The 24,473-nt window shown below is 43.9% G+C and overlaps 1 long non-coding RNA gene and 2 pseudogenes across 1 annotated transcript in view; 2 read left to right on the top strand and 1 right to left on the bottom strand.

Moving 5' to 3' along the window:
* The window catches only part of LOC141055991 (uncharacterized), a 228,107-nt gene that overhangs the window by 175,747 nt on the left and 27,887 nt on the right, over positions 1 to 24,473 (top strand). The gene's annotated exons all lie outside the window — the stretch shown is intronic.
* LOC141056006 (multifunctional protein ADE2 pseudogene) lies at positions 3,217 to 4,120 on the top strand (annotated as a pseudogene).
* On the bottom strand, positions 8,144 to 11,756 carry LOC141056005 (guanine nucleotide-binding protein subunit alpha-11-like; annotated as a pseudogene).

The following is a 24,473-nucleotide window of genomic DNA, read 5'->3' as shown; positions in this document are numbered from 1 at the left end:
GCATGTGCAGCCTGTGCGGTTGCATCGGGGCCCGGAGGTGGAGGGGGGCTCCTGCAGGGTGGCTAATAATGAGGGCAATCTGGCTTATCTGGCCCCAAGGCTCCGGTGGGCACCTGGCCAGATTGTTCTCATTGGCAGCAGGCAGGTAGTGATCCCTGCAGCTCCACTGCCTACAAGAGAAAATAGGAGCGGAGCTGCAGGGATCTGTCCTGCTTCCTGTCTGACTCAGTGCGGCTGGATGACTTCATTAAGCGCAGCACTGCCAGAGAGGAAGCTGCCAAGACGGTGATGGTTCAGCTGTGAGAACATCCAGAGAGATGCTGTATGTGTGTATAGAGATGAGTGGTGGTGTGTGTGCATGTGTAGCACTGCAGGGGAATGTGCAGATCAGTGAATAAGGGATGGCAATATACTTAACGGCGACTATGTAATATATACCTATCTATCTCACAGGGGCCCCAAGCTGTCAGTGTCCACCCCTGATAAAATGTTAATACTGAAGAGTGTGGCGGGACCATTAACCATGCGGGGTAATACATATTTTATATGTAGCAGTAACACCGAGTATTAATGACATAACAGTAACATATGTAAACAGTTACACATTAATAACAATTATGGGAGCAGAACAAGTAATCCTGTCACCCCCTTACACTAGTCACATGTTCTCTCACCAGCAGCCATTGTACAGAGTGGAGAATGTGCAATCTGTGAGTTTATAAAGTGTCAACTATATAAGAAGTAACACAACAATGTCCTTAACACATCTGATAAAATAGATTAATGTGCCTGACCTCAAACTTATTCTGCAGCCAACAATAGACACTGTAATACAGCAGCCACAAGAGTGCAAAATTTTCAATAACTAGTTTGCTAAATTTTTTATTTCTAGGTCATAAATGTATGAATTTAAGAGAAGTAACTAGCAACTAGCCACAAAAGGAGGACAAGTTCTAAATGTACGGAGAAAAAAAAATACACATTAGATATTTTTACAAAAGCACCCAACCCTACCTAAAGCTAATTTTTTATTCTCCAGGCACATGGGACAGTAAAAGCGTTTTCTTATAACCAGTTTGTCATCTCTTTTGATATTTACGCATGCTAAGTGAAACCATGATTTGCATAAGGAACATTCCACCATATGTTCATGTTCTTATGAATGGGTATGAGATGAAGGGGCATGCATTTCAAAAACAGGAAAAATACAGTAGGAGGGATAGGTGTATGTAGGACCCAGGAGTTGTCCCCAAGTATAATCTGTCCTACCTACCAGTGGAGGTTGGCACCCTAGGATAGAAAATAAGAATGGCACCCCCACTGCTCGCCAGCTCACCCTAGTCTAACCATAGGTGACCCTGAGTCATGTAAAGACCTGAACAATAGAGGAACAATATACCAAAGGTATATGTTGTGACTTGTTGAAAACGGCCCCATATCCATGATTGGATCCATAAAAAATTTCACAAAACCATAAGTGAGGGTCTCATTAAGGCTTAAGTGTCTGTCCTGAGTTGAAAAATCCATTTTGTGTCACACTGTAATAAGGCCCGATCCCTATCTCCCCCGCTTCTTGTTAAATTGATTCTGTCAATCACCATGAATTTTAATTCAGTTTATTCCATGATGCTTTGTATTCATGTGTCTGGCAAAAGGGGTCTCCTTTTTCAGAGCTATATCTCTTAAATGTTTACCACTCGTCTTCAGAACTAACATTTCATTTTGCCTATGTATTAAAGGCCAAATGGACAAACTGATCTATATCACCCATTTTGACAATAGATAAAATGAAAAATTTGGTGTTCATGACCATTGACATTACTCCACAATTTCGATCCTGTTAGAATGACAGGACATGCCACACAGCCACTACATCTATATTCAATATTTCATCCAAATATACCCCTACATAGTGACAAATACTACTAACTCCTGAGACTATTAGTCATCCCTTTTAAAGGTGTTAAACCTTTGTGGACTTTGGAGAGACAAAAGAATGTTAACATGACGGGATATTGTGGAAAAAGAAAATCTTACTCGATCTTTGTTTGGATCCTTTTCCAACATCTTTAGAGTTTCCATTTCGTGTATAGAAAGACTGTTTTCTACTTTTGGTTCTGTCTTCAAGTATCTCTAGATACCTAGTTAACAATTCTGTAGAAAGGTCAATAGGAGATTAATCACCTTATAATGGAGGCATTTTTTTACTTTTCACCTTTAGTTTTGTAAATGGTCCCACACTCAATGAGTCCAGAGTGGAGTCCGCCAAACCAAAAAGAGACCTGACATCAGAAGGGAGTCAGGGATATTCATATCCGGACAAATAGTTATCCTCTTTATGAAGTATTTTCTCCACCTCAACTTTGTCACAAAGAGGTGGAGGTCTTTTATATTTTCAAATAGTTGCAAATCCGAAGTCAGAATAAAATTAAATCCCGTATTTAAAACCTGTATCTCTAAGTCACTTAATTTTTCTTGAAGACAGGTTAGTCATTTGTGGGGCACATGAAGAGGTTAATTGTTGTTGGGGCCCAGTCTGTTCCTTAGTAAGTAATCCCAGTCTTAAAAAAGGGCTGCTTCCTGGTCTTTCCTTAAACCGTCCTCTCTGGTTGCCTTGTCCCCTTTGTCTCCCTCTAGCAGTCTTGGCACATGTGTCAGCATCTGATAAGTGTCTGTTGATGAAATGTCAGTTTCAAAGTCTCTAGGAGGATATGTTATTAGGAGCTTGATAAGCCTTGTTTTCTTTAAATTCCTCACAAAATTACGATGTTTACGTTCTTTTGGATGAAATTGTTATTTTTCAATGGAATTTTGTAATGCAGTCTCAATGTAAAATCATTTTCTCCTGAGAATTTGTTTCAATTTGATCCTTGAGTTTATTGTTCAAGGACAACAAAGTTTGTTTTTTTTTCTCCCCCTCTTCTAGGAGAAGATTCATAAATCTCAAGGTGCTTAATGTTGCTTCCTTTTCTCACTGTTCACTTAAAGTGGAGTTTCTATATCGGAAGCCAGGTTGTACATTGTAAAAATGGCACTCAGCTTGGCTTTATGGTGATAAAATTTTATTCCAGGAGTAGTACACAGTAGTAAAGGTTTTGGTCAGATAAGTGACCTTCTTCACTGTACTAGGTAAACATACATATGTATAAATGTCATCAAGAACATCAAAAATCCAATAATGGTAACATCATAGCAAATGATGGTTCCTGGATGATCATGGACACACATGAGTTGAGACTCTGCAAAAAGCTGAATGAAGGTAAAACTTATGAGCTGTATGATCTCCTGGATCACCCTGGCTTTATCCTCATGCAGTCTAAGGACCAGATTACTGCGAGCAATACAGCCAGGAAGGACCTTATGGAGGGAAAAGCAGCCATCTCCAATAAGACCACCACCAGGATATTCAAACTGCTGCAAGAATCTGGTATCAAGACAGCATTTGTGCTGTGCAACTGGTTTCATTGCCACTCTGAGATGATCCCTATAGAGTGGGTGTGCAGGAGAATAGCCAGCTGCTCCTTCCTGAATAGAAATCCTGGGGGTACCAGAAGGATATAAATTTTATCCCCCTAAAGTGGACATGTTTTTTCAAGGATGATGCCAATAATGACCCTCAATGGTCTGAAGAGCAGCTGATTGCAAACAAACTAAGCTGTGCTGGCCTTGTGATTGGCCAGGCAGAGGTGGACATGATGAACCATTCCACAGTGGTCATCTTTGATATTCTGGGAAAAAAACATGGACAACACAAGACTGCACCCAAGTGAATATGAAGATTGTTTGGTGTGGCTGTGACCAAAAAGAAATTGTCTTCGCTGTTGTGATTGATGACTCGTGGCATCTATGGCCCTCAGGTGGTGAGACCTAGCAGAAGGATGAACAGACTTGGCGCGAAAAGTGAAAAACTGAGTGGGTTGCAGACAAAGTGGCGTTACTGGTGACCTAGTGATGGCTAAGGATGGGTTGTTGTGTTGATGGGGTCAATTTCTGACCTAATCCACTGTGAAAAGATTAAGAAATCTGTGCAAATTATGGCATCCTGTGTGAACTGAGGGTGATGTCTGATGACAAAGGACCTGATGAGACTGCCTGTTTGTTGGGCTCTCCAGGCATATGATGTGACTGTCACAGAGCCGTAACTCATGCAGCTGCGGTGCCGAGCCGCTGATTATCGGGAGCGCTCCAGGTTCCCGATGCAGCTATTTGGAAACCGCTTAAGCTATTTGGATAAGCCTTAGTGATGGGCGCGCATTAAAATGCTCGGGTGCTCGTTGGTTGGGTCGAGCAAATTGGAATACTTGGGTGCTTAACCCAAGTAATGAGCCCAATGTAAGTCTAAGGGAAAACTAAGAACTTTTTCCATGACCCCCCCCCGGGTGGTTTTAGGGCCTAAAAATATTAAATCAATAAAAACTGTGTGCAACTAACATGGGATCATCATGGGGAATACCCCTGGAAGCATTTGACTCCCAGGTCACAGCTGTGAACAATGTTAGTCTTATGCCACTTTTGCAGGCACACAAACATTCAAAAACGAAACCAAAATGGATTTTCCTGGGAAATATGTTAAGGATCATCCTTTCAGGGGTAATGATTTGTATGTAAGACATAATAAATAGCCCAAGTGATGGAGGAACATTTTTGCTTTGGGTTATGTTCACACATAGCGTTTTTGATGCGCTTTTCAACTTTAGCATTGCTTTCGACCAAGACAAATGCATTCACTGGGAAATGCCATTTGAGGGAGAGGAGACACAAACGGGAGATGGTAGATAATGCTGCTTGTGTATGGTGCAGCCATTAGTAGAAGATGGGGTGTGTTCCCATAGTGCTCCAGAAAGTAGAATTCAGAAATGCAAATTTTGTTCTTCGCTCACCTTCACTTGTCTTGGCAGTACTATGCATTGGTTTGGCTGATTTGCACATGGTTAGTGATGGGACAGGCAACTTTAGTCAAATTTGGTACTATTCAAGAAGCTTCTTGAAGGGTTCATCTTTATCAAGTTGCTCTCCTGCATTGATTCCGTCTTCAACTTCATCTTCTTCCTGGTCCTCTCTCTTCTGTCCACTGTCTCTTCTTAATCACTGTAGATTATTATTATTTGTTATAGCGCCATTTATTCCATGGTGCTTTACATGTAAGGAGGGGTATACATAAAAGCAAGTACAATAATCTTAAACAATACAAGTCATAACTGGTACAGGAGGAGAAAAGACCCTGCCCACGAGGGCTCACAATCTACAAGGGATCGGTGAGAATACAGTAGGCGAGGGTAGAGCTGGTCGGGCAGCGGTTTGGTCGATCGGTGGTTACTGCAGGTTGTAGGCTTGTCGGAAGAGGTGGGTCTTCAGGCTCTTTTTGAAGTTTTCAATGGTAGGTGAGAGTCTGACATGTTGTGGTAGAGAGTTCCAGAGTAGGGGTGATGCGCGAGAGAAATCTTGTATGCGATTGTGGGAAGAGGAGATAAGAGGGGAGTGGAGAAGGAGATCTTGTGAGGATCGGAGGTTGCATGCGGGAAAGTACCGGGAGACGAGGTCACAGATGTATGGAGGAGACAGGTTGTGGATGGCTTTGTATGTCATGGTTAGGGTTTTGTACTGGAGTCTCTGGGCAATGGGGAGCCAGTGAAGGGATTGACAGAGGGGAGAAGCTGGGGAATAGCGGGGGGACAGGTGGATTAGTCGGGCAGCAGAGTCTGTGGAACTAGACAGACAAGTTAGTTAACTTACACTCTCAATGGTAGTGATAACTAAAACTAATTGACCAAACATTTTCCATAATATCACTGCTTATTTCCGCTTCTATGAAGATGGGTGGCAGGGCTGCCTGTGGCTGGAGGTGAGACTTGCCTTTAGCTAACTCCTCTATCACCCAATATTGTTGATGAACTTCAGATGGGAGATTCCTTCTTGCTTATGGGTACAGTTGATGTAAGTTTCAGCATGTTCTCTATCTTCCTCAAAGGTTTTCACGTGCTATTTGGTAAAATAGCTCTTGCCTCTTTTGCACTCACCAAAAGTTGTTGAAATCTAAAGATAAAATACATTATTAGTGCTAGTGACTACCACACAAGTAAGCACACAATTCCTACAATTCAAGCCACATGTCATTGTCCTCAGTTCTAATCCTCAATTCCCAATTCAGACCATCCTGTCATGAAGCACAGGCAATCGCCACCTCTTGGTGTACAATTGTTAGTGGAAGTCAGGTCCAGCTTCTTGGTGCAGTTGAACATTTACTGCTATTTCAATATATGCAATAGTGCAACACACACACACACACACACACACACACACACACACACACACACACACACACACACACACACACACACACACACCTACTGCTGTCCTATGCATTTTGACTCTTAGACTAAGGGCCCGGTCATACACAGCGATGCACTAGCAATCCCAACAACAATATGACCTTGTCAAGATCGCTGGTGTGTCGCTACATGATTGCTGGTGAGCTGCCAAACAGGCAGCTAAACCAGCGATCAGCACCAGCGACACGGGGGTAAGAAGCGACGCACGTCACTTAGTTACCCACTGTATACCATAGTTACCAGCGCGCTGGTGCAGGGAGCTTGTAACCAAGGTACACATCGGATTTCTAAGCGGTGCGCGGCACTTAGAAACCCTCTGTTTACCTTAGTTACCAGCACCTGCTCGCTGATCGCTGGTCTACTGCCTGTCACACGCAGCGTGCTGGCCAGCGGGAGACCAGCGATCAAAAAATGTCCTGGCCATTCCAGGATGATCAGCAATAACTGGCAGGGGGGACGGTTGCTGGTAAGTGTCACACACAGCGATCTCGTAGGTGAGATCGCTGTTGCGTCACAAAACCTGTGACTCAGCAGTGATCTCGCTAGCAAAATCGTGGTGTGATGGGAGCTTAAGACTTCATAAGAGTCAAAACACACAGGCTGGCAAGAGGGGTCTGTTTGCTGTGGTATACTGGAATATGTATTGAAACAGCAATAAATTAGCAACTGCACCTAGAAGCTGGACATGTCTTTTCAACGTTTCCTACTGTTCACTCACTTCTCATGGAGCTTTTCCAAGTCCTTCCCAGAATGTGTAATGGGTTGTCCTTTTATTGTCCCCCCAAAAAAATGGTTAACCATCTTTGAATTCTTCAGCTGAGTTGGTCGGATAAACTTGAAGTATGTTTCGAATAGTTATTAAATAAAAATTGTGTGAGAATTTGCTTAGCAACTAAACATAGAACAAAGTGAATATATTGATTTACACTTAAACACATCTTCCTGCCAGGGCTGTATTTAGAGTTTATGCTGCCCTAGGCACTTAGTGCTGCCTCCCCCATTGGTGAGTGTGAGTAATGCAGACCCTGTCGTCGGTGAGTTGGGCTTCTGTCAAATCAACAATTTTTGGCATTCGTGGCAGATCCAGTAGTTTTTCCACATCTGCCACATAATGGATCACTTACGGCAAACACTGCATTTGGCCTCATTCATTCCCTTTGGGACTTGCAGACATGTGTGACACTTGCAGTTTTGCCGTGATCTGGCAAATGTGGTACTTGCAGCAATGGAAAAATAACACTGCTCGAGAATGATTGAGGCTGGATCTATGTGTATATGCCCATATAGCGCTTTCAAAGACCATTCCAGCAATATTTTTACACGTTCAGTCTATTCATCAGAAATCGGTTTGCATACATATTCAAATAAGGGAGTAGATCTGTTGTTCCAGCTCTATACCCGCTCGGTGCCACCTCTTCCTGATCGATTTTGCAGCTCTCTTTTCCAGAAGGAAACACATCATAGAGGCTGTCAGTGAAGCAAAAGCAGGTAGCACTCTGCGGGAAATAGAGCTGGAGTGATAGAAGGTTAAGATCCACCACAGTCGTTAGGAATAATTTATGTATCAAATGAAATGCTGATTACTGAATAAAGGGAGAAAGGGACTGACCATATAAAGGTGCTAACTGAATTTGTCTTTAAAAGAGCTACATGCACATATATAAGGCTTGGAGGGGTTAAATCCTGCAGACTGCCTTTAAATAAACACATTGGAACATAGTGTATAAGTATGGTAAAATAGCAGTCCTTATTCCATGAGGCGCTACAACTCCTTCAGTCAACTGATCAGTGCTGATGTCAATATTGATTGCCTATTATAAGGATAGGATGAGTGAAGAATTCTGAAACCACGGATATGTGATGATCATCCTAAATGGTGCTTGGCGCTCTTCCATCCGTTTCTCATTATCAGACTCCATGAGCACCTGATCATATTCACTAAGAGCTACAAGGAACATTATGGAGGTGTATCCACTTCCTCCCTTCTCATTGCTGCCCTCCTATGTCCACCATTCTGAAGACGACACTTAAAAAATCAAATGGATATTCGATGATTCCTGTTGTGGGCACATCTTGTTGAGACGGTAGATATCCATGATCTGTAATACGGTCCAGGTCATTTAGATAATATTTTGTGGAATGAGACAGCTTATATTCCCATCTCCTATCATAGCATTCTTGTATGCCAGGGTCATTCCATAAATATATTGCATCTACATAAGAGTTCTCGCATGAGCACACCTTCTCTATATCAACTACCCGAATTAACAGTGCATGGCCCTTGTTTTGGTCATACTTGTATGGATTTTTAAGTGTCTACATTGCCCGAATCATAAGCAAAAGGTACTGTCACACTTAGCGATGCACCAGCGATCCCGACCAGCGATATGACGCGGTCAGGATCGCTGGTGCATTGCTAAGTGGTCGCTAGTGAGCTGCCACACAGGCAGATCTCACCAGCGACATCGCAGGGGTCGGGGGTCGCTACATACCTGTCAGACGAGGCGATCCTGATGTCCTCCCGCCCGCGTCCACGCACCGCTCGTCTCCACAGAAGGAAGCAGACGACGAGAAACAGCCCAGGACGTTCTCGCGCGATCAGCAATAACCAGCGGGGGAGCCGTCGGAGGTAAGCATCAGACATAGCAATATCGCTAGCAATATCTCTAGAACGTCACAAAAACCAGTGACGTTATAGCGATATTGCTAGCGATATAGCATAGTGTGACAGGCCCTTTAGTGAAGGCCCTCTTATCTTCATCAGAGTAGCCAGATCCATGGATAATCCTCATATGCTTGACTAGCTGTTCCCAGCCAGCTAACGCTCAGCACGCTCATTGCTATGTAACGCTGCTGGTGATTAAACTAAAATAAATGACAACATTCAATAGCGCTTACGCAGGTGGTAAATCAAATTAAAATGAAGTTAATAACAATAACACTGGTCAACAGCTTTTTTGGTGCCAAAGATATTTCATCGAATTTAGGGTATTTTTGGGGTGCTGATTCTGAATATGTCATCAGTTTTGCCAGATTGGCTCAAGTTTTTGAGATTTTTGGTATCTTATTTATAGCACTTGTTGGTAAATGCGACGCATCATCTCATTAATTTCTTTGGATTAGTACTTGAACTGAGCAGTTCTCAATATAGTTTTGTGTTAATTAGTGTTCTAAAAGTTTGTTCATAGCTTGATTTTTGCACTAACTTTATGTTGTTGTCTGTTTTCCAGTGAAAAGCATGAACTCATCAAGAAGAAGTTGTCTTAACGATCCAGACTCATTCTGTTACATTTGTGGTGAATACACACTGCCAAAACATAGAAGAAACATAACAGACTTCGTAAAAAAAGTGTATTTTGCCTATTTTGGGGTTATGCTTGGGGACCAAGACAAGTTTTGGGCACCACACATAGTGTGCAAAGCATGTATCGAATTATTACGAAAATGGAGCAAAGGACAAAGAAAAAGCTTCAAATTTGGTGTTCCAATGGTGTGGAGAGAGCCAAAAAATCATCATGATGACTGTTATTTATGGTAAACACAGGTACAGGCACATCTTCACAATGAGGGACAGGCCTTCTTGCAGATTCCATGTTACTCCCATTTTCGTTTCTTATGCTTATTGAATCCTTGCACTTGCACTGCACAGAAATAACAGTCATCATGATGATTTTTTGGCTCTCTCCACACCATTGGAACACCAAATTTGAAGCTTTTTCTTTGTCCTTTGCTCCATTTTCGTAATAATTCGATACATGCTTTGCACACTATGTGTGGTGCCCAAAACTTGTCTTGGTCCCCAAGCATAACCCCAAAATAGGCAAAATACACTTTTTTTACGAAGTGTGTTATGTTTCTTCTATGTTTTGGCAGTGTATATTCACCACAAATGTAACAGAATGAGTCTGGATCGTTAAGACAACTTCTTCATGATGAGTTCATGCTTTTCACTGGAAAACAGACAACAACATAAAGTTAGTGCAAAAATCAAGCTATGAACAAACTTTTAGAACACTAATTAACACAAAACTATATTGAGAACTGCTCAGTTCAAGTACTAATCCAAAGAAATTAATGAGATGATGCGTCGCATTTACCAACAAGTGCTATAAATAAGATACCAAAAATCTCAAAAACTTGAGCCAATCTGGCAAAACTGATGACATATTCAGAGTCAGCACCCCAAAAATACCCCAAATTCATTAAAATATTTTGGACACCAGAAAAAAAAATTTTTTTCGTTGACCTGTGTAATCATTAAAAATCTGAATAATACGGATACATTTTATTCACAGTGGAAAATCAAAAACAAACTGGATTCAGTAAGATGTGCGTTTTTTATTCATTCCAGCATCTAAACAAATTTCATAACGAAACATAAATTAAGTTAAAATTTCTCTGTAAACACAATTAAATGTATAGTCCTTTTCATCATTTTCAAAGATCTTTCCTTGACTTCTACCAGGTACAATTTGAACTGAAAGACCTTTACAACTTGTTACTCTAGAGAATGCATTGTATAATTGACCATGTGTGAATACAGGATCAGGTAGGAGAACGCCAATCTTATCGAATGTTTGTCCTTGCGACTTTGTAATTGTCATTGAATAAGCCAGACAAAGTGGGAATTGTTTTCTTGTTAACTTAAACGGGATATCGCAATTTTCGCTGTTGTCCAATGGTATTCTTGGAATGAGAACCTTTTTGACCATGACGCTCCCCAGAAAAATACTGCAGTCGATGAGATTTGTGCCAAGAGTTTCTACAATTAATCGAGTACCATTGCACAGTCCTTTCTTTTGATTTAGATTGCGGAGTAGCATGACACAGCAGCCTTTCTTAAGGCTCAGCATATGAGGAGGGAGGCCCATAAGAGTTGGGGAATGTACAAATTTTATGGGGTACTGAGCTCTTCTGTCTCACAGGATGAAATATTGTCGACACTGAAGTATGATTTAGTCTGACCTCTAAGCATGTTCAACACTTGTTCATTGATTGTCAGCGTGTCAGTTTTTAGGGCATAGTACTGCTCTGGAAGCAAGATCAGCAGGAGTGAGAGTTCAGGTCATTCCCAAATATGCTCGTCACGATGTCATGAGTCAGAATGTCTTTGCTCAGCTTCACAAAATCCACCAGATTCCCAACTTCAACTCCTGATCCAACAGTTAGGAGCCACTCACAAAATTCAACGTCATCAGGATTGACTCGCATGTTCCTGATTAATTTCAGTTCCTTGAAGGATTTCCAGACTGGACTGCTCTTGACACGCGCCTCTACAATACTAACGTGATATCCATGAAGTACAACTGGAGCTTGCTGACAAAAATCTCCTCCAGCAACAATCGGGATCCCACCAAAAGGTTCTTCATTGTGAAGAAGAATATGTAAGCTTCTATCAACGGCATTGAAAAGATGAACGTGAGACATTGAAATTTCATCCCATATGATAAGTTTAGTATCCTGAAGCTCTCGGCAGACTGAGGTTCTTTCGTTAATACTTGATGTTACGAACATTCAGATGAATGTATGTAATACCTCTTTTTTGAAATTCAATGACGTAGGTGTATGCCTTTACTTGTCCCATCACTCCACTTTTTTTGCATTCAAATCGTTTTGGTAACTGTTGTAGCTTTAAGTGGAATATGGTAGATACCAAATCTGGGCAGTCTATTGCTGTTTCATGTTGTAAAAGGCCGGACTGAATTTCTTCCCTCTTTGGGTTGCAAATGAACATAATAAATAAATCTGGCTTTCCAAATTTTGCTACCAAAGTCATCGCATCTTGGTAATTCTGTGTCATGGCACGTTTTCCACTGGTAAAAGAGGGAAGTATGAAGATGCGACCTGGTCTCAGATCTTGTTGTTCAGCCCTACTGTTGATATGATCCATAAGCCCGACATATAATTCTACTCTGAGTTTCTTTTGGTTTTGTCTGTTCCTGTCCATTCACTGCGCTTCAATGTTTAGGCATCAATTATGTATTGTCAGCTTGCCAGAATGTAACAGCGGGTTGAATGATTTTCGATCCTGAAGGCGGTACGCATAGAATTCCCTCAACACGTTTTTTTTTTTTTTTTTCTTGTTCCCCTGCATCGTGACTGATCTCTTCCTGTTCTTCATTGTCACCTTCCTCCATTTCATGACTTTTCCTTTTTGTCCTTTTTGCAGTTCTCCCTTGCTTCCGTATTCCAAGTTGCCAGCTGTGTTCACCATGTGGAAAGAAGAGTGGATACACCATTGGATCACAGTTTGGGCTATGGTACACAATATTCTGCAGTCCTCGCTGCCCAATGGGATGAACGACATTCTCTTTTGATCGGTGGCTCCCATCGGAGACAAACACAGCTGCAACTTCATTGGCTGTCGGCAAGTTGTATCGGCGAGGGTTGTGTTGTCTATCCTTGGATATAATCATTTTGATTTTATGCTGGTCGTAGCCACGCTGATCAATCAAATCCTTCATCTTGAAAGCCTGAGCAAATGGGTTGATATCTCTGAGTAAACAGTCAATAGTATTCTTTATGTCCCTCTTGCAGCCTTCATTTTGCTTGTTATTTAATCGTTGAATGTTTGCATACTCACGATCCAATATGTAGAGTTGTGAATATGAAGGAGTATCAGATCTAAAGAAAGCACAAATTTATTTTTAATTATTAAAGAGTAGGAATGAATTAAAAATGTACGTTTAATTGTATTCAGGTCTTTTACCTTAGAGAAGTTGATGTACAATGGGTACACTTGTCCGTGAATGATAAACGGGTGGGCCTCCGGAAAATTTCATTGACTGAAATCCAAAGGATGCAAAAGCACTGTTGTACTTTCTGATGCTCTTTCTAAAATTTTTTGCCTCGTTCGTATCTTCAGCTAACCATGCTTCAAACTGCTGAGGATATTAACCGCTTCCCGACCGCCCACTGTAGATAAACGTTGGCGCTTGCTGGGTTTTGCGCCCCCCCCCGGACCACCACATACCTTATAATGCGGGGATCCTCGTGCACAATGCATGCTGGGACCCCCGACGTCATCAAGACCTGATTGGTTCAGGTCCTGATGACGTCAGCGTCACAGCAGCCAATGAGAGCGCTCGCTGGGAAAGCTGCTTGTTTCCTGGCGATCTCACTCATAGTAACGCCACTTCTCCTCTGATCTCACAATGACAGATGATCAGAGGTGAAGCAGCGTTACTGTGTGACTAGATCGCTGCCTGGCACCGCTGTGCCCAAACAGTAGTTTTCTCCCACATATGGGGTACCCGCGTACTCAGGACAAATTGGACAACAACTCTTAGGGTCCAATTTCTCCTGTTACCCTTGTGAAAATAAAAATTGGGGGCTAAAAGTACATTTTTGTGGATAAAAAAATGATTTTTTTTATTTTCACGCCTCTACATTATAAACTTTACTCAAACACTTGGGGGTTCAAAGTGCTCACCACACATCTAGATAAGTTCCTTGGGGGGTCTAGTTTCCAAAATGAGGTCACATGTGGGGGGTTTCCACTGTTTAGGTACATCAGGGGCTCTGCAAACGCGACATGACACCCGCAGACCATTCCATCAAAGTCTGCATTTCAGAACGTCACTATTTCCTTCCGAGCCCCACCGTGTGCCCAAACAGTAGTTTTCTTCCACATATGGGGTACCAGTGTACTCAGAACAAATTGGACAGCAACTTTTGGGGTCCAATTTCTCCGGTTACCCTTGTGAAAATAAGAAATTGGGGGCTAAAAGATCATTTTAAGGAAAAAAGATTTTTTATTTTCATGGCTCTACATTATAAACTTCTGTGAAGCACTTGGGGGGTTCAAAGTGTTCACGACACATCTAGATAAGTTCTTTAAGGGGTCTAGTTTCCAAAATGGGGTCACTTGTGGGGGTTTCCACTGTTTAGGCACATTAGGGGCTCTCCAAATGCGACATGGCATCCGATCTCAATTCCAGCCAATTCTGCATTGAAAAAGTCAAACGGCACTCCTTCCATTCTGAGCTCTGCCGTGTGCTCAAACAGTGGTTTAGCCCCACATACGGGGTATTGGCATATTCGGGAGATATTGCACAAAAATTGTGGTTCATTTTCTCTTTTTACACTTGTGAAAATAAAAATGGTTTTGAAGTAAAATGTTTGAAAAAAAGTTAAATGTTTATTTTTTCCTTCCATATTCCATTCATTCATGTGAAGCACCTGAAGGGTTAATAAACTTCTTGAATGTGGCTTTGAGTACATTGAGAGGTGCAGTTTTTAGAATGGTGTCACTTTTGGGTATTTTCTGTCAGATTGACCCCCCAAACTCACTTCAAATGTGAGGTGGTCCCTAAAAAAAAATGGTGTTGCAAATTTTGTTGTAAAAATGAGAATTCGTTGGTCAACTTTTAACCCTTATAACTTCCTAAAAAAAAAAAAAAAAATTTGTTTCCAAAATTGTGCTGATGTAAAGTAGACATGTGGGAAATGTTATTTATTAACTATTTTGTGCGATATCATGCTCTGATTTAAGGGCATAAAAATTAAAAGTTTGAAAATTGCAAAATTTTCGCCTAATTTTTTTTTTTTTTTTAACAAATAAGCGCAGGTCATACCTAAATTTTTTTTACCACCATCATGAAGTACAATATGTCATGAGAAAACAATGTCAGAATCAGTAGGATCCGTTGAAGCATTCTAGAGTTATGACCTCATAAAGTGACACTGGTCAGAATTGAAAAAATTGGCTTGGTCACGAAGGCAAAAACAGGCACGGGTGCGAAGGGGTTAAGTTATTTCACGTAAGTGTATGGTACCACTTCTGCAGCATGACGCAAACTTGGCCCTGTGTAATTTTTCTTTCCAAAAGTGCGATGCACCGCAATCACTACACATAATGACTCGCTTTCGCACATGGTGTTCACTGGGTTTATTCTCTGGATTTCTTGCTGCATACCTCGAAGGTGGTGGCATTTTACGTTGACGGGCATTGTTGTTTTAAACTTCCGCAGGTGTCAAATTCCTTCGTTGACGCTGGTTATATACATCAGCTTCCCTTCTTTCTGTCACTCGGTTGATATAAACCTTGTGATATCTCTGTCCTTATCAATCTGCTCAGGTGTTCGTTGTTGTTATCTATAAAAGTTTAAAGATTACACCTTCCGTTCTGCCTGTCACAAAAGATTTACAACAGGATTTGTCCGTGTTCAGTTGGCCTGCAGCAGCAGTTATTTTCCAGGGGCACCATGAGGAGGAACGGACTCACCCCATACACTGCTTAGTTTTCTTCTGCTTATAATTCAGATAATCTTTTGCTCTGATTTTTATTCTTATGCTTAATGTTCTTCTGCTTTTTGTTCTGCAGCTTCTTGTTCTTCTGCTTCTTGGTCTTCTGTCTCTTGTTCTTCTGTATATTGATGGTTGTCTTTTTGTTCTTTGTCCTCTTGGACATCTTCAGGGTTTTTTCGTGGTGGTCTTCAGGGTCGTCGTTTTCGGGGTCGTCGTTTTCTTCGGGGTGGTCTTCAGGGTTGTCGTCTTTAGGGTCATCGTCCGGGAGATCCAGAGTTTACCAAAAACCATTTCAAAAAGCTTGAACTTGGAAATGTAGCAGAAGGTACAAGAAGGCTGAGGAACTGCTGAGAACCAGCTGACGGTACTGGAACCTGGATTGGTAGCCGAAGGTGCAAGAGCCAAAGGAACTACCGAGGACCAGCTGATGGTACTGGAACCCGGTTACTAAGCAGGAGGTGCCTGTGCCAGAAAGCACTATCAAGGACCAGCAGACGTTGGTGGAACTCGGATACCGAGAAGGAGGCACCTAAGGCCTCTTTCACACATCAGGTTTTCGCCGTCAGGCGCGATCCGGCGCTTTTGACAGAAACCGGATCCGGCGAAATGCAATGCCGGATCCGGTTTCCCCCCCATTGACTTGCATTTGCGCAGGATCGCGCCGGATGGCCATGCGTTTCATCCGGTTTTCGCCGGATCCGGCAATGTGTCGCAATGTGTCGCGATCCGGCGTCTGGAAAAAACGTCTACTGTACGTTTTTTGTCTCCGGCGAAAAAGCCGTACCCGCCGGATCCGGCGCGTCCGGCTTTTTCACACAATGAAAGCCTATGAGCGCCGCAATGCGCCGGATCCGTTTTTTTTGGTCTGAGCATGCTCAGTAGCTCTGCCCACAGGAGATATATAAAATCAAGACAATGGGACCCTCAGCCACACCCAACATGCCACCCAAGCCAAGAACCAGGAGCAGGAGAAGGCAGCAGACATCTGCAGCAGCAGCACCATCAGCACCACCCCAAATGGAGCAGCATGCTGAACGGGAGGGGAGTCCAGAAGCAGATGAGAGACGATAATTATCAAATCCCCCCATTCCTCCAAACTAGGGCCATGGAATATCAAGATATTCATTGGCCCTTTGTTTCTCTTTATTCAACAGCCGCCAAAGAGATGCAGCAGCAGCAGAAATGGCATCACTGGCAGCAGCAATACCCACAGCCATGGAGTCTGGCCATCAACAGGACAGCACATCTTCTTCTGGGAGCCCTCCCTCGCATCGTCAGCGTTTGACGGTAAGTTTTTATTTCCAAAATCCATCATCTCTGTAATATATGTCTATTCATTGAATTTTATTTCAAAACAGGAATCACAAGATGAAGAGGAGCTCCCAGAAGAAGAAGGAAGGGGTGGACAGACACCTGGAGTGGGCTCACAATTGGTAAGTTTTTTGCATCAAACGCAGAAACACAACATCACACTACACACAACACATAGAAAACAATGTTCTGCAGACCACACACAGCAAACAAATGCCTACATCCAAAGACATAACATTTTTTGTTTTCTTCTCTAGTCTTCCCAATCTGGTGCTCGGCCAAGAGGTCCTCGCAGTGCCTCCCAGGGTCGTCGGCGACAGCAACGCAGCGGTCACCAGCGTGTAAGTATAAATATTTTTGCTTTGTTTTTTTGCACTTTTTATTTCATTTCTTTTGTGGAGGCTAATTATGTTATTTTTGTCTTTTTCTTTAACAGCCTTCACAGCGTGCTCCCGACTCTGACGGTGAGGATGGAGGGATTGATGTGGACCGCCTCATCGATCTCGTCAGAGAAAGGGAGCCGCTCTGGAATATGGCTGACCGCCGCCACGCTGACCTGATCATTACCCGACGACTCTGGGAGGAAATCTGTTCTCTCCTTGTGGGCCGCTGGGAGGACCTCGAAGCTCGGGCCCAGATTAAAGAGCGTAAGTATATACAGTAACGGTTGCTTGATGTAAACCAGTGTTTCCCGAACTCCAGTCCTCGTGGTCCCCACGGATCATGTGTTCAGGATTTCTATTTACTATGGAAATCCTGAAAACATGACCCCTGGGGACCATGAGGACTGGAGTTTGTGAAACACTGATGTTGTATACTAACCACTCCTTTCTCGTTTCAGGGAACAGAATTGTGAATCGGTGGCGGTCTGTGAGGGATCGTTTCAAGAAGGAGTTCAATAAAGAGATGCGGGCCCCGAGTGGATCTGGAGGACGCAGGAGAAAGTACAAGTACGCACAAGCCCTGTCGTTCCTCCGGGAAACAATGCTCACCAGAAGGTAAATATTACACACCACATGTGAAAAAAAATGTTAGATGTAACTTTTTTTTTCAGCCAGGGCCATACCATGTCAGTATTTTAATTGTTTTTTTTTCTCTTTATTCCACAGCACGGTGAGCAGCACTCGGGATCCTGCACGATTGGACCCTTCTGAGGAGACCGGCACCGAGGGACACTTCGACCGCCCCGGTACATCTGCACCTTCCCAGCCTTCCCACACATTCGACCCATCTGTCCCATCCACCAGCACAGGAGCATCGTGGCCGCCTACATTACATGAAGCTGCTGGTGAGGAGATCGCTTTCCCTTTACCCCACCCTTCTGCCCCTGCCGCCTCTAGTACACCTGCGGGTACTGGGCGGCAGCGGCAGAGGGGTCAGGAAAAGAGTTTATGCGCAAGAATTATTGCATCTGAATGCATCTTTCCAGAACTGTCTCAAAGTCTTGTCAGAGCAAATCTCCGCAGGCTTTCAGCAGATCAACTCCAGCATTCTGGAGGTGAAGACACTTCTGCAAACCATGCATTCAGAAGCAAGATCTTCGCCAAACCACACCTTTTTCAGGTCTGTTGTGGAGCGCATGGCAACACTATCTCCTACCCAGCAGATGCATGTAATGCATTCGTGCCACGGTGCTCTACAGCAGGTTACCTCCCAACCTCCACCTCCCACCACTGTAGTTCCTCCACCTGCACCCCCTCCAGCTACTTTCCATCCTCCCCCTCCTATTACATCTGCACCCCCTCCAGCCACTTTCCATCCTCCCCCTCCTACTACAGCCACCTGCCCAGTACCAGCCACCTGCCCAGTACCAGCCACCTGCCCAGTACCAGCCACCTGCCCAGTACCAGCCACCTGCCCAGTACCAGCCACCTGCCCAGTACCAGCCACCTGCCCAGTACCAGCCACCTGCCCAGTACCAGCCACCTGCCCAGTACCAGCCACCTGCCCAGTACCAGCCACCTGCCCAGTACCAGCCACCTGCCCAGTACCAGCCACCTGCCCAGTACCAGCCACCTGCCCAGTACCAGCCACCTGCCCAGTACCAGCCACCTGCCCAGTACCAGCCACCTGCCCAGTACCAGCCACCTGCCCAGTACCAGCCACCTGCCCAGTACCAGCCACCTGCCCAGTACCAGCCACCTGCCCAGTACCAGCCACCTGCCCAGTACCAGCCACCTGCCCAGTACCAGCCACCTGCCCAGTACCAGCCACCTGCCCAGTACCAGCCACCTGCCCAGTACCAGCCACCTGCCCAGTACCAGCCACCTGCCCAGTACCAGCCACCTGCCCAGTACCAGCCACCTGCCCCGTACCAGCCACCTGCCCCGTACCAGCCACCTGCCCCGTACCAGCCACCTGCCCCGTACCAGCCACCTGCCCCGTACCAGCCACCTGCCCCGTACCAGCCACCTGCCCCGTACCAGCCACCTGCCCCGTACCAGCCACCTGCCCCGTACCACACTCCTTCCCCGTACCACACTCCTTCCCCGTACCACACTCCTTCCCCGTACCACTTTCCATCAACATCATCTGCTCCTACAGTCCCTGCCCAACCCTACACTCCAACGCCCACCACCTCTTCTGCCTCCCACATGTCCACCCATTCTGTAGCTTTTTCCACACCTTCACCTCTAACTGTTCCTTTCCCACCACGATCCCAGTCCTCTCTCCACACACCCAGTGTCGAAGTGTCCCGCAGCCCCTCCAGCAGTATTTCCACCCCACAGTACACAGATTTGTAATGTGTGTTTTTTGTAATAAAAATGCCCATTGGGTTTAAAACCTTTATTAAAAAAGTTTTTTGCACTTTAAAAACATTTTACAAAAAAAAAAAAAATTTAAATAAAAGTTAAATTATCGTTTCACAATGGTTGTCTGTCATTTCTTTCTGCGGCGAACTATGTTTTAAAAAAAGGTTAAATACAGGGTATTTCAAAGGTAAAAAGGTATTCAAAACCAGGTATAACTGTGGGTAAATTTTAGCTTTTTGCCACAGTTGTGTTCCTGGTTGTGTTTGAAGCAAAGTATTTCACCTAAAAAGTTGTGTTTATTGTTGGTGATTTCCTACCAATGTACACAACTTTTGTTAAAAGGTGAAATACTTTGCATAAAACACAACCAGGTACACACCTGTGGCCTAAAGGTAAAAATAGTAAGACCATGACAAGATAGCCAACTTTGGTTGGCAAAGGTATATACTGTTGGTCCAGAAGGTACACAAGTTTAGGGCACAAATCTTTCACACTCTGTCATCCCAGTGTACTCTGCCTTGAGGTGACATAAAGTATAGTGGAAAATTGTCCCTGAAACCGTCACAGAACTTCTAGTGGTAATATTTCCAATGACAACATCCATCTTCGCCAGTAACTTGCTCTTCTCTCCAACCTGCACTTTCTTCTCTACAACCTGTCAAAGAAGGGCTGTAGGAACATGCTATATCTAGTTTTCCAGTAGCCAATCCCGTTCGGAAGGCCACAAGGGTCAATTTTAAAAACCGGATCCGGCGTAATCCGTCGAAAAACGGATAGAAAAACGGATGAACCGGATGAGACGGATCCGGTTTTGTCTGTCAAGAACAAGACGGATCCGGCAGAAAACCGGATCCGGCACTTCAGGTTTTACAAAACATTTGCCGGATCCGGCATTCCGGCACGACGCCGGATCGCGCCTGACGCCGAAAACCTGATGTGTGAAAGTAGCCTAAGCCAAAGGCTCTGCCTGGAACCAGCTGACGTTACTGGAACCCAGGGGGACATATTCAAAATGGAATTCCAAAGAACCAGCTAATGGTACTGGAACTCAGACAGCAGAAGGTACACATGGAAAAAAAAGTTGCAAGGCCGAGAGCCGGCCGGAGTTACCGAAACCAACAGTCCTAGAGGGGGAGCTTGTCCTATTGGCACTGCGGAACCAGCCTTCATTGTCAGATCCCGCAGCCCACATAGGAAGCACCTAAATTGCAAGCACCATAGTCAGCTAACCCGACCGCAACACGACAGGACAACGTATTGGAGGCAAAGTGACGTTGACACTACCTGGAAACAGCTGGCGTGCTGGAACCAGGCTGGGCAGGAGGGAGTACCCATGCCAAAGACTCTTCTGAGCAGCAACTGGCTGTGTTGGAGCCCAGGGATTACAGTTCAAACAGAGTGGAGGCAAAGTCCTAATTGGAGCAAGTTTAAAATCTGTAGTAGTGTGAATGTGGACGGAGCAGGCGAAATTACCGGACACACAGCAGGGGATCAGCTTACGTTACTGAACCCCAATAACACAGGAGCTAGTGTTTTTCTCTGTGCAGACGGCACTTCTGAGCAGCAACTGGAGGTGTTGGAGCCCAGAGATTACAGTTAAGGTGGTAGAAACATTAACACAACAGGAGACCTGGATACTGTTGCCAACAATCATTTAATCTGGAAGAGGACTGGCAAATTCCGGTGAGATCCAGGCCTTGTTCATTTTCAGAAAAGTAAGCCTGTCAATGTTATCGGAGGATAGTCACATGCGACGGTCTGTTAGTACACCGCCTGCGGCACTAAAGACTCGTTCCAATAACACACTAGCAGCAGGGCAAGCTAGCACCTCCAATGCATACTGGCTAAGCTCTGGCCATGTATCCAGCTTAGAGACCCAAAATTTGAAGGGGGTAGAGCTGTGTGAGAGAACACTGAGAGGGCAAGACATGTAGTCTGTCACCATCTGACAGAAACGTTGCCTCCTGCTAACTGGAGCCGTCTGTGATGGTGTAGACATTTGTGTCAGACACACAAAACTTTGCCACATTTGGGCCATACTGGTCTTGCCTTGTGCTGTAGCACTGCTTCTGCTCCCTCTTTGTGGAGAGCTTCCTCCACTGCCTAGATGCATTGAGCTGCTTTTGTAAAGCGCTAGCAGCACTGCTCTCGGGTGGAATGGAGAACATGATGGAATGCACCAGTGTGTCTTGGTACTCCCGCATTTTACGCTCCCGGTTCAACGGTGTTATGAAGCTTTGTAAGTTGTCCCGGTAGTGAGGATCTAGGAGGGTGTACACCCAATAATCAGCCGTGTTGAGAAGGTGGGTGATGCGGCGGTTGTTTCTCAGGCACTGAAGCATGAACTCGACCATGTGCTGCAGACTGCCAACTGGCCAAGAAACGCTGTCCCCTGCTTGAGTCGTCATCTCTGCCTGCTCTGCATCACCCCACCCTCGCTCTACATACTGACTACTAGAGCATTGTGTACCTCTTTCCTCTGGACAGATGTCTTCCAATATTTGCGCAGATGTACAGATGGCTTGTCATGAAGCTTGATGCATGTGTCTCATACAAGGAGATTGCGGTTAACAGAAGCCATCTTCACTGTTGGGTAGAATTTGAAGAATAAGTTTTATTCCAGAAAGTCAGTAGGTCCAAATGCCAAAATAGGAAGGAGCAGAGGGCAAACTTCCAGTAGTTTAAGCAAGTGAATTGACAACATGGCTTATGTGGCCCTGTATGTATATATACAGGTATTATGGCCAATCAGATTGAAGGTAGAAAATTAAATTGCCACATTTACAACAGAAACTTGTGTAGTCAGTTTAATTGAGTTGTAATCTGTGTCAATATAGTGAATCATCGTTTTAAATTGAGTCCTAATGTTAATGAATTGAGCAGGTTTATCAGTGTAAAATCCCAAATTTTTATGTCTTCCTTTATAATGATCTTTCAGTATTAAGACTCTTAAATGTCCTACACTGTCCTGGTCCAGAGAAATGTTTTCCCACAGGCGTCTCCAGCATCACTCCCCTGAAAACTTCTGTCATTTTTGAATATAAAAGTATTTACATTGATTTTCTGGCTGACACGATAACGCAATACAATTTTTATTATAGATTAGCTAGGTTAAAATTGTTTTCATATCTACTAATTTAAGTGTAATGTGCATCCTCTGTGCGTTCTCCTTGGGGACCAATAATGCGTCTTCCTTTTTGAACATTTGCGTTCTGTTAAATGAGCACAAGATGGAGATACACGGGAACATTTGTTAATAAACTTTGTCTTCAGCTCTGTTTTGGTGCCAGATTTGATATGAGCTTGTCTCACTGGTGGTATTATGTGACATGAATCAAGCTTATAACATAAATATAGGACCCAGTATAATAAATTGCAGTCTTTAATAGTTACATATGGCCAAAAGTTCACTCATGCCCTGCTCACAAGCTTGTGTTTTTTTATTTTTTGTTTTTTTTCTTATAAAATTGTTTTTCATGTAACTCCATTAACTCATCACTCCATTACCATAGAATAGCTAGAAATGTCTTCCTAGGCACAAGGCACAAACTCTGCTTTCAGCACTTTAGGGGCTGTTGAAGATAATATTGATTGCTTGATCCATTTGTAGTTCATGAGCCTGTGCACTAGATTTGCCCTAAGGGGGTCTGATATCCATGAAAAGGTGACTGGCAGCAGGGACATGCATGGAAATCTTGGGCCTCATAGCAGAAGGTCTAAATGGACACCCCCCAAAAAAAAAAATTCTATATATATTTGAAATCCTAGTAGAGCTTATATTTCAAAGCTGCAGCCCTTACAAAGTAATCTACAACTATTGAAGCCCCTAGATTCTCTCTCATTGCCCACATTAAAGTATGATGCCAACAAGTGTCCTCAGTATGATAGACCACAGACAAAGCTTCACATTGTAGAATTGCTGAAATACAGTATAATGGCCCCATCATAGCCCTTCAAACAGTATAATGGCCCCCACGTAGCTCTGCAAAAGGTAGAATGGCCCCACGTAGCTCTGCTAACTGTATAATAGCCCCCATATATACCTTCAGATATTATAATGGCCCTGCACATATGCCTCCAAATATAATAACTCTCACATAGCCCTGCAAGTAGTATAATGCAACCCTCATAGTCCTCCATATGATATAATAGTCCTCATTACATTAGGGCCAATATTGTATTATACAGTAGGCCCAATACAGTGTCCTTCATATAGTAGCCCCATATAATTATCCCCATATGGTAGTGGAGCGTGTGGTGGCATGAGAGGGCGTGCGGTGCAAGGGGTACTCTGTACCAGGCCCATCGACTTCAACGGGGGATGGTGTCATGGTGGCGGCGACCTGGTCCGTGGCCGTGGGATGTCCATTAAATAAAATGATGGAAGGGGAAAAGTTGTTGGTGATGTTAGCTGTGGTAGAAATGAAGATAAAGTTTATAGATGATAAAACACGTGACTCCACCTGTGGTATTCTGGTCAGAGGTGACCAGTGCTGCGGTGTTCCCCTGAGACTGTTGATGTGGCACAGCTGAGGTGAAAATAGCTCTCCACAGGTAGAGCAATAGACCCAGAGCAAAGATGTTAGATTGATAGTCAAAATGGCTGTGAACGTTGGGGTGCAGAGAAATGAGGAGGACGCAGAGGTGCAGTTTCTTTACCTTTCACTGACAATTGGTTGCAATCTGGAGTACCACATACAGGTGATGGAATGAGTCTGGCTCGCCTGGAGGCACTCGGGGGATAAACCTTGCCAGGTGGGGGTTTAGGACCTTCCTTCTGTGCTTTTTGTGTGGGTCTCCGCTGTTTAGAACTATGCTGCAACCCTCAATT

Source organism: Dendrobates tinctorius, unplaced genomic scaffold (assembly GCF_039654945.1).
Source record: "Dendrobates tinctorius isolate UK_male_01 unplaced genomic scaffold, ASM3965494v1 ptg000193l, whole genome shotgun sequence".
NCBI classification, from domain to species: domain Eukaryota; kingdom Metazoa; phylum Chordata; class Amphibia; order Anura; family Dendrobatidae; genus Dendrobates; species Dendrobates tinctorius.
This window is presented reverse-complemented; position numbering and strand designations above follow the sequence as displayed.